The sequence below is a fragment of the Rhipicephalus microplus genome, unplaced genomic scaffold (assembly GCF_043290135.1).
Source record: "Rhipicephalus microplus isolate Deutch F79 unplaced genomic scaffold, USDA_Rmic scaffold_18, whole genome shotgun sequence".
Lineage (NCBI taxonomy): Eukaryota > Metazoa > Arthropoda > Arachnida > Ixodida > Ixodidae > Rhipicephalus > Rhipicephalus microplus.
The window spans coordinates 10,035,490-10,047,100 of record NW_027464591.1 but is presented as its reverse complement, the minus strand read 5'-3'; the positions used below and the strand labels follow the sequence as shown (position 1 = coordinate 10,047,100).

Here is an 11,611-nt window from a genome sequence, read left to right as displayed (position 1 = left end):
TCAGACGGATCGCCTACATATTATCACTAGTAATCGATTTATCTGCACTATATAAAGAACCTTCCGTGCATCAAGAGACGCAATAAAATGATGCTTGTTCTTTTTCGTTTGATTCATTGAAAAAAGAACGGCCGGGCGTTACTAAGGGGAATGGCGCTAGTGGTTTAAAAATTCAGTTTACGTGTAGTAACATTGGACAGGTGCTGTCATCCAGCGAGACGCAGCTAAAAACAAAACAAAAAAACGTCCGCTATGGCCTCCGAGATAACGGGCGTGCGCGCCCGCCATCTCGAAGGTTATGGTTGTTGCTGTTGTGCCTCCCGCTGCTCTCGGTTTGTTACTAATAGCACAGTGAAGCCGGGCAACATTGTGCCTGGCAACAGTGGCGTGAGTTGGTCCGGTCAGTCCGCTTCTTTAGGCGGGTACTTTGAAGTGCGCTAACCCGATGCGAACCACTAAAACTTGATTTTCTTTCCAAATAGGCCTTTGCTTGGCACAAAAGTAACACTACGAGCATTCTGGACCACTATTTCAACAATCAACGTTGGCTTAATACTTTCCGTTAGTGTCCCTGTAAAGATCACCAGATGGTCATAATTTCCACAGCCGCCCATTTCAGTATCTGTATTTTGGTTTTGGGACGCAAGACCACATATTGTTACGGGGAATAAAGTATACACTGGTGAGCAAATGCGTACTGGCGAATATACTGGCGAGCTAATGCGAACAACGCTGCTGCAATCCGAGCACGGTCACGTTCAGGACTTCGTCGTCGTCATCCTCAGGCATCTACTTAGCCCGTGACATTACCCGCCGGCGGCAGAAGCACCATCTCGGTGCGATCAATTCTCGAGGCGTGAGTAGTATGGTTTAAGCCGTGAGACGTTCAGTATATTGGTCGGGACTGAAGCTGGTACTGACGTGGTATGAAGGGGAGCTATCTCATAGGTCGCGCTGGTGACCTTGCGTATGACGCGGTAGGGGCCAACGTAACGGGACATCAGTTTTTCGCAGAGACCAACCCGACGTGATGGTAACCACAGCAAGACGAGTGACCCCGGAGAGTACTGTACGTCGCGGTGCCGGCGATCGTAAGCACTCTTTTGGTTAAGCTGCGAGGAACATAAACAATCTCGGGCGACTTGGCGGGCGATTTTAGCTCGGGCCAGGACATCACGAGCATAAGCAGTCGAGATTGGAGCATGGTGTCTATGGGCAAAGGCGGGTCATAACCAAACAGTAGGTAAAAAGGTGAAAATCCAGCTGTATCATGACGTGAACTGTTGTATGCGAAGGTAACGAAAGGTAAGTGGATGTCCCAATCTTTGTGATCCTTGGAGACGTACATCGCTAACATATTCGTCAAGGTACAGTTATTTATTTATATATTTTATTTATTTATGACATACTGCAGGCCCAGGTAAGGGCCCAAGCAGGAGGGGCATGGGAAGTACAAATTATAATAACCAGAGGGAAACAACATTGTAAGTATGGAACGGGAAAAGAAACAATACAAATGTTGGCATAAAAACTAAGCATATGCAAAGCAAATACAAGGCAAGAACAAAAAGGCATACACAAGGCATACACAAAGCATAAAAAACTTAACATCTTAACTGAGCAATTGCGTCAATATTGGACAGCTGTTCACAAGGCAAGTTGTTCCAGTCTGATATTGTACGCGGAAAAAATGAATACTTAAATACGTTAGTTTTAGTGCTATAAGGCGTTAGGGATTCAGCGTGGCGATGCCTTGTCCGGCGTGCTTCGAGCGGAGTTATGAAAGGCTGCGGGTTAAGGGATAAACGATTATTTTTCAGCAAGAACATAAATTTTAGTCTGAGAATTTTACGCCGTAGTTGTAATGTTGGAATGCTATTAGTTAGCATTAGGGTTGATGGGGAATCAGTTGAACGGTATTTGGAGAAAATGAATCTTATTGCTTTACGTTGCAGTTGAGGCGTTCCGTGAGGCCGTTGGTTTGCGGATGGTACGCTGTAGTGAACTTGTGGTGGGTAGAGCAGGATCGCAGGAGCTCGTCGACTACTTTAGATAGAAAACAGCTGCCGTGGTCGGTGATCAACTGACGAGGAGCACCATGACGCAGAATGATGTCATAAAGAAGGAAATCAGCAACATCAGTAGCGCAGCTGGTGGGGAGGGCACGTGTAACGGCATACCGCGTTGCGTAGTCGGTAGCAATAGCAATCGACCTATTACCAGTGGCCGACACGAGAAAGGGTCCTAGAATATCGAGGCCGACTCGGAAAAATGGCTCATCTTGTACTTCAAAGGGCTGGAGGGTACCAGCAGGTCTCAGAGCAGGTGTCTTGCGGCGCTGGCAGAGGTCGCATGCCGCAACGTACTGTCGCACAGAACGGTAGAGGCCAGGCCAAAACAATCGGTGGCGAATGCGGTCATACGTGCGTGACACCCCTAGGTGTCCAGCGGAGGGGGCATCATGCAGCTGGGCCAAAACGTCTGAGCGAAGATGCACAGGAAACACGCGTAAAAGCAAAGCCCCTTCAGGGCGGGCGTTGTAGCGGTGCAAGATGTCGTTGTGAAGAACGAACAGTTGTAAGGAGTGGTCAGGGTGGGGAGAGTGCAGACCATTGATAATAGCACGCAAAGAGGGGTCGCGGCGTTGCTCAGCAGCAATATCGGTGAAGTCGGTAATTGAAAGAACGAGGGCGTCTTGTTCATCTTCCCTCGTGTCAGGGGGATCGACTTGGTAACGGGACAAGCAGTCGGCATCCTTGTGAAGTTGTCCGGATTTATAGTATACGGAAAAAGTGTACTCTTGTAAGCGCAGCACCCAGCGACCAAGGCGTCCCGTAGGGTCCTTGAGTGAGAAGAGCCAGCAAAGCGCATGGTGGTCCGTAATAACTGAGAATGGTCGGCCATACAGGTACGGTCGGAATCTCGCAATGGCCCAGATGAGAGCTAAGCACTCACGTTCTGTGATGGAATAATTTTGTTCCGAGCGCGACAACAGTCTGCTTGCATACGCGACGACGCGGTGCAGGCCTTGTTGCCGCTGCGCCAGCACTGCGCCTTGGCCGTGGCCACTGGCGTCAGTACGAAGTTCCGTGGCGGCAGATGGGTCGAAGTGTGCTAGGACTGGTGGATTGGTGAGAATGTCAACGAGCGACGAGAAGGCGTTTGCTTGCTGTTGGCCCCAGGTGAATGCGACATCCGTTTTGAGGAGGCCGGTTAGAGGACGGGCTACTTCAGCAAACTTCTCGACAAAACGACGGAAATAGGAGGCTAGTCCCAGAAAACGTCGGACGTCCTTGGCTGAGCGGGGTGTGGGGAAGTCGCGAACTGCTCGGACTTTCGCAGGGTCTGGTTGAACGCCCGCAACGTTAACAAGATGGCCGAGTACGCAGATTTGGCGTTGCCCAAAGTGGCATTTGGACGAGTTAAGTTGCAAGTCGGCACGTTGAAAAACATCAAGCACTGTGGACAGATGCGTAAGATGGTCGTCGAAAGTAGTCGAAAAAACAATAACGTCGTCAAGATAGCAGAGGCAGATGGTCCACTTCATGCCTCGAAGGAGAGAGTCCATCATGCGCTCAAATGTCGCGAGGGCATTGCATATTCCAAAAGGCATCATCTTGAACTGATAAAGTCCATCAGGAGTCACGAAGGCCGTCTTCTCTGTGTCTTTGTCGTCCACAGCGATCTGCCAGTAGCCTGAGCGAAGGTCTATTGAAGAGAAATATTTGGCACCATGCAAGCAATCGAGTGCATCATCAATGCGCGGTAGGGGATAGACATCTTTCTTGGTAATATGGTTGAGATGGCGGTAATCAACACAGAATCTCCAGCTGTTGTCCCTCTTTTTAACAAGTACAACGGGTGAGGACCAGGGACTAGATGAGGGTTCGATTATGCGCTTATCAAGCATTTTATCGACTTCTCGTTGCATAATAGCACGCTCCGGGGCTGACACACGGTAGGGTCGTCGGCGAATGGGTCAAGCGTCACCGGTGTCGATGCGATGGGTTACCACGGATGTCTGGCTCAAATTACGGTCGCCGAAGTCAAAGATGTCCTGATATGAAGCAAGCACACGGCAGAAAGCAGAGACTTGTTCAGAGGTGAGCTTGTCAGATAGCATTGGCTTGAAAATGTCGAAACAGGAACGTGACGAGAGCGACGTTGATGAAAAACTGGGTGGTTAGGGCGGTGGTTAGGGCGGTGGTTAGGGCGGAATCGGTGGTTAGGGCGGAAACTGTGTGGTCGACCAGTGATGTCAGATGCGCAAGTGACATGCCGTGAGGAATAACTTGCGCTGAGAAGCCGAAATTGAGGACGGGAAATGAAGTTCGGTTGTCCTTAACGGTAACCACCGTGTTGGGGAGTGCAACATTGCGTGTCATGGCCACGTCAGAAATTGGGGCAGCAACATAATCACCATCGGGTACTGGAGGATATGGCGAGAGTTGGACTTGGACTGCGGCTTGCGGCGGAAGTCTGAAGAAATCGACAGAGCGTAGACGAGGTGGGCTGGTAGAGACGGTCTCTGAGAAGGATGGTAGTTCGAGCCGAAGAAGACCTTTGGAGCAATCAATGACCGCAGCGTGTGAAGTCAGAAAGTCGAGTCTAAGGATGAGGTGATGAGGCCAATTTTCCAGTACAGCGAACAGAACTGAAGTTTGATGCTCAGAAATCGTTAATCGCGCAGTGCACATTCCAAGCACAGCAGGAGTACTCCCATTCGCTGGAACGGTAGGTGCAATCGGAGGCGTCAGAACTTTTTGGAGGCGGCGGCGGAGGTCTGAGCTCATCACAGATATTTGTGCACCGGTATCAATAAGATCAGTTACAGGTAAACCATCAACCAAAATTGTAAGAAGGTTGCACCGCTGCTCAGGAGGAATCAGAGGATTTGCAGTCCGAGTCGTGTATGCAGCGTCACCTCCGGGGGCTGCACCGGCTAGTTTTCCGAGCGACGGTCATAGGGAGACCGAGAACGGCGGGGTTGGGGCGAGCGGGGCTGACGACGCACGGGCGATGGCCAGCGGCTGGTCTGACGTTCTGGATTATGTTCTGCACCTGTCTTAGCACGGTAGGACGGGGCATAAGGTGCACGTTCAGAGTGAGGCCGCCAGTCATAGAAGCTCGGTCGAGGTGATGAGGTCCAACGGCTGCGGCAATGGCGAGTGATGTGTCCTATCCGATGGCTTGTGAAACATATGGGCCGATCATCATGAGTGCGCCATTCAGCTGGGTTTCATCGTGGCGCGAACGTGCGGTTCGGAGTGGTAGCCGCAACGACTGGAGCCAAGCTGGAAGTAGCAGGGGCATTTTGATGAGGTGGCGTAATGCCCATATTCGCGATCTCTTGGCGAACCACGGTCTGTATCATTAAAACAGCATCGAGGTTGTGTCCTGGCGCGCTGACGCTAGACATAGCGGGAGCCATAGCCTCGAGTTCCCGACGGACTATTCTGGTGACGTTTTCTGGCGCTGGTGGTTGATGTAGTGTGGGCAAATCTTCGCAAGAGGACGTAGCCGCCGTGTTGGGAAGGCGGTCAAATCGGTGAACTATGCGCCTACTTTTTGCCTGTTCGAAGCGACGACATGCTTCGATGACCGACTCCACTGTCGAGCAGTCCTTGCACAGGAGAAAATTGAAGGCGTCATCGGCAATTTGTTTCAGGATGTGTCCGACTTTGTCCTCGTCGAGCATGTCCTTGTCGACCTTGCGGCAGAAAGCCAACACGTCCTGGATGTACGCGATGTACGGCTCTGTGGATGTCTGGGCACGAGTCGCAAGCTCTTTCTTTGCGGCCACTTGACGTCCGATGGGTTTCCCAAATAGATAGCGCAATTTCTGCTTACAGACGTCCCAGCTAGTCAACTCTTCTTGATGTTTCTCGTACCAGAGTTTTGCCGTGCCATGCAAGTAGAAGATGATGTTCGCCAACATAAGCGTCGGATCCCAATGGTTGCTGCTGCTGACGCGCTCATATAGAACCAGCCAGTCATCGACGTCTATGCCACTTGTGCCGTTGAATGGGCCTGGGTCACGAGGTTGCACCACAACGATCGGCTGTGGGGCTGACGGATCTTGTTGACATTGAGTTGCCTGGTCAGTCATCGTGGTAGCTGCAATGCGCCGTCCGCTGCGAAGATCCAGCTCGTTGGGCTGTATAGCGAGTGGTACCCAGCACCTCCACCAATGATGTTACGGGGAATAAAGTATACGCTGGCGAGCAAATGCGTACTGGCGAATATACTGGCGAGCTAATGCGTACAACGCTGCTGCAGTCCGAGCACGGTCACGTTCAGCACTTCGTCGTCGTCATCCTCAGGCATCTACTTAGCCCGTGACAATATTACAATTTCCAAAATATCAGCCTTATGACACCTCCATATAGGGTGCGCAATAAAGACTCGCGTAAAAAATGAAGCTGTTCGGCTGCTTCATTAAGGATTATACAGGCTGACTCCGAAATATTTTGGCATAGTATCCTGTGATTAATTAATGAGGACAAACTGAAATGGTGGTTTTCTAGGGCTTCTGAAACGACCATGTGGCGCTGGTTGTGGCTATATACACCAATGTATGACGTCATCTCAAGACAACTGAAATTGTAGTCAACCTAACCTTTCTTCTGCTCTAACACTACATCTTTAAACGAAAGCTAGAAAAGCAAAAAAAATTCCTAAGAATAAAGCTTTATTGAAGCAATCTACTAATTTTTTGTAACAAATAAATTAAACTATTGAAAATAAACGTTTAAGTATTTTTGTTTTCGTTATTTCTCCCCTCCTCACTCAGTCACGCTTCAATCGTCACGTGGTTGTTGATGTCTGTCGCGATAGGTTTCGGACCAGTTTTCGTTCCAAATTTCGCGAACTACTTGAATTGACCTTGCCTTGATTAAAATTTTCTCGAAGATGGCTGGAAAGATTGTGAGACTACGATGGCTAGACTACGATCCCCGTACATCCTCCCGGCAGAGTCTTCCCGTGTGTATACTCGCAGGTCATTCGATGGAATCTTTCGAAGATGACGTCCATGATAAGTGGCAATCAATTAAACATCATTTAGCGCTTAGCGTCTGGCACTGAAGTAAAGCTTTCCTTAGTAAACTTGCTATCCTGGCAAGGCCAGCATTCGTCGTAGATATTGCAAATACGTAGAAATTCTACAATGCTCACTTTTTGAAACACAATTCAGCGCATGGTAACGTATATACATCTGTTTCCGCTGTATCTAGTTCGTATCATGTCAGCTTAATTGTAACTGGCGTACTTCCATTAGAACCAGAATTACCTTTAGCGGCCAGACTCGTGCTGACATTACGCGGCTATTTCCAAAAGTGGCGCATGCCAGTCGTTCTTGCAAAACTTATGTCGCGTTCCAATTCATGGGCACTTTGCATGAATACGCATGTACCATCATAGTCCGGTAATTTCTCCCATAACCATAACAGAATTTACAGTGAAAGTTGAATTAAGTGAATGAACACATAATGGAATATTTATTCAAATGATGCGTATGTGATTGCTCTCGCATTAACAGTGACAATCACCACGATAGAAATGGCATAACTTTTCCTCATTGCTTTTCCCGGCGAGTATTAGGATAGCTTCATAAGCATCTATTATTTTTACTGCTTGAAGTCACGTCGCAAAGCACGGCAGAGTGGTAGGATACATAATTTTATTGAAAATTATTTCCTCTAGAATTCCTTGACATCACTAAGTACGAAAATGAGCTACGACGAACAAATTCAACAAATATTGTACATTCTCACGCAGAGTGCCTAAGCTATATACTGGCCCTGAGTTCTCCGGCAAGTTGCCCCTGGTACACACAAGAATGAAAGTAAATGCCCAGTTCATTTTCACAAACTAACTTTCTTATATTCTGTCCGAGCAGTGATTAAGCCAAAAGCCAGTTCCTTAACTAATTCCTGAATACTTCTTGTATGACGCATTTCTCTCAGCTGCAGCCAGCTGAGGCCCTGTCTCAACAAAGCTGTTGCCCAGTTAAATCGTTAAACAAGGCTTGTACGCTTGAAGCGAAGTTTCGACTTGCAGATTTGTCTTCCTCGAGGCTAGAACATAACTTCTGGTCCAAGCTTCAGGAAGGCAAACCCGCTTGTGAAAATGCCGACTCGTGCACATAATCCCTGTTTACGGATTTTACCGTGAAAGCTAATATGAGATCACAACGACAGTGGCAGTGTGTTAGTGGTCCGCCTCTGGTGTCTGTAACCGAATCAGCCGAAATTGAAAAAATGCCTCCAGGAAAACAATTTTACGAACGTCGGTCACTTTTACTGAATATTGCCGTCAATCAAGCATGAACATTTGTAAAAACTATTGTGGTCCCGCGAAAGCAACATTGTTTTTCAATATCAATGAACGGCATCAACCTGAGTGAAAGTTATAACTGATGGTGGCTGTTATTCTCTGCTGCCATCCACCATATATCGACCTAACCATTAATGAGGAGCCCCTCCAGGCTGACCGCTATGACTCTTCCTATAGTGATGATAGCATGAGCCCTCATGATATTCCAGTGAAAGCTGTGTTGAGATCACCACAGGGACCCATTTAGAAGTCGCTATACGCCGCCGACATCTCTAGTGTTCGCATCCACTACACTATAGCGAGAAACATAAATGTGTAATTAAAAAGACTGTAGGAATGAATGGAATTCCAACCCGGGATCTCTGCGAGGCCGGTGAGTATTCAAGTCACGCTGGTTCTTGAAACTCCTTCATGAGAACGCCAGGTGTCATGTCGGGCAAGGAGCCTTGTTAACGTATATAGGCGTCATTTAGCATCGTATAAGAGTAAACTTCAACCAGGTGTCCCACAACGCGATATACACGACGAGTGAATCATTCAATGTACCCCTTATAAAAGACTCAGCCATAATTATTCACCATCATCAGCCAGAGCACGGGCACAGTGAGCATAATGCCTTACATTAGCGGGTGTGTCTCGTATCCGCAGAATAACGAACAATGGCTTATTAGGTGCTTGCATACTTCTTGAATGTTACGGCGGTGCATGTCGCAGTGGGTACCTTACATGTATATTTTTATTAGTTGACCCAAGATAGTCTACAACGAGGCCTAGAAAACACGTTGTTCCAGCTTTTGCTGTGATTGTACTGCGTGTTCTGCGCAGGCCTGGCATTTATTTTTCATTGGAAGCTTCTACCGTCTTCGTCCTGCCATTTGTTGCGTTTTTAGTAGTTCACCAGCCATGTCTCCATCACCATTAAGCTTTCCACCTGTTGCTTTCTGCAGACGATGCACCAGAACGCTCAGTCAAAGGTAATGAAGCTATTTTCTTCTCGCTTATGAATTCAACTGCGAAAAAAAACTTACATCGATGCACAGTTTAAATTCATTGAAAAAGAATTATTCTGATTCTGACAGACCTCGGGACCTTCCAATATCTAACCTCAGCATTACATTATGTTTCCGCGTTGCATAGCCCACCTGACAATCTACTGCTGTGTCACGTAGTCCTCAAGGTGCAGATGCAGTTGTGCCAGTCGAATGCTTATATGAACGCTGAAGCCAGTATGTGTGGCCACATTATCACAGCCACGACGATCATTAAGCGGTGCAAAACGTTGCCATCGCTTCTTGTCACCGACGACAGTTCGCAATAGAATCCAGCAGTCTATATACAATTTGCTTGAGCTTCTGCACTAGCTGGTGGACAGATACATCCGGTGTGCTCTTCGCTTAAGCTCCTCCACTACCAAAATGTCGATTGAAGAAGTCAGCATTGCAGCTACTGAATGAACGATGCTTCTATTGGGCAGGATTGAGATCTCCAGCGCTATACTTGATTCTGTAGGGGGTCTCAAATATCAGCCCCACCATCAAAGCTGCATGGCGACATTGTGAACCTAAATTAAATACGATAAATTGGATAGCCCGTTTTATCTAGCTTTTCTCTCTTGAATGAAAAAAGTGTTGGTGTCACCAGACGCTGCTTTCAATTGAAAAACGTTTTGTACTTTCTAGTGTCAACAACCCAGGAATGGTCCCTGGAGTTCAGCGTGCATCTCGGTAGCTATTCCGCAGGAGAAATGAAAAATTGTACCTTCTGGCTCCTAAGACACCTCTCACAATTTTTGTGCACGAGCGAACTAGCTAATGTATCAGAGCTTTGAGACAGGTGTAAGCTCGCCAGTTATATGCGTAAGATATGGTGTTATAAGGAAGAAAAACTTGGCAGCTCAGTAAGTTATCCTAACGTTAATGCACGTGGCCTCATTCATGCCAACAGTCTTCGTGCTCACCCGCCCACGTGGTTCGGTTCCTAGTCCCGTGATAAGCTGCTACTATGATCCGGCGTGGTCGAACATGACCAAACGTGGCACCTGGGCCTACGACCTGCTGCAGCACTTTCACACCGACACGTGCACGCACGCACGCGGTCTTTGTGGGCGTGCAGTATGACTACCGTGGCATCGTAATTCCGGGATACGTCGCAGGTAGACAAGCGAACGCTTGTAAGGTTTCCAAAGCTTTGCTTGATTAATCAATGCCGGTTTGTTAAAAGACTTGCTCAATAAGAAACCCTCGTGGCGAAAACATGGGTTGTGTTGGAGCAGAGGAGAATATCAACAAAGCTTTTATCGCACGAGCTTTGATATAGAATTTAATGGTAAAATATATAAAAGGAGATGCTACTGACAACACTTGTGTTACGCACATTTGTTTTTACACCACACAATTGGTTCCCAGAAATTTTCAGTATTTCACATTGAACAAGAATACGCAGAATATGCTTGGCATTAAGCCATATAATTCATAAGGCCGACTATAACACGCACAGTGCATGGGTACTGCCCTGTAAAGTCCCAAAAACATACAGCTACCAAACATTCTCGATGAACGCTTCTTTAGCTTCCCCTTCAAGAGAAGAACGTTATAGCGCAAACAAGTCCGGTGAACATTGCCATCAAACTTGCCCCAACTAAAAGAATGTTTGTGCACGTAACTTTGGATCGTTCAAACTGTCCTAAAGGGCGTACTGTGAGTATAGTTGCCGAGTTTCTGTTTGCCGGCTAAAAGTTAGGCCAAATAAACAGTTTCATTTTGAGCAAGTCGTCTCTGCCTTTATTGACGACACGACACCATGACAATATTTCGACACCTGCGAACTTGTTTTTTTACCACGCAATACTAGAAGTGTTAAGGCGGACTCGTTTTCTTACATTGCATTCATAGCGTTTTCATACGAGGCCGTTCTAAACATTTACGCGACTCCGCGATATAACGCCGCCTTGCCATGCAGAAGTACTGAACTGGCTTCCAACGTGGACCGAATATTTCTTTATTATTTTTTCGTTTGCGTCTCTCGCATTGTTTTGTTCGCGAACAACGCCAATGTTGCCCTCACATCCACAGACAGCACCATTGTAACCGATGCCGACACCGGACTTTTGATGACGAGCTGTTTAATATTGCTGCGTTAATATAGCTTAACGCGAAGGAACGCATCCATCATTTTGGCACATACAAATATGATCATTAGTGCACATAGAAAGATGCTAAGTTCAAAGGATGCACCGATAATACAAGTGGCACTCGGGTGAATGATGTGCCTAAAC

The 11,611-nt window shown here is 47.4% G+C and overlaps 1 protein-coding gene across 1 annotated transcript in view; it reads right to left on the bottom strand.

Annotated features, from left to right (window-relative positions):
• Positions 1–11,611, bottom strand: part of LOC142785144 (gamma-secretase subunit Aph-1-like) — a 181,707-nt gene that overhangs the window by 153,019 nt on the left and 17,077 nt on the right. The gene's annotated exons all lie outside the window — the stretch shown is intronic.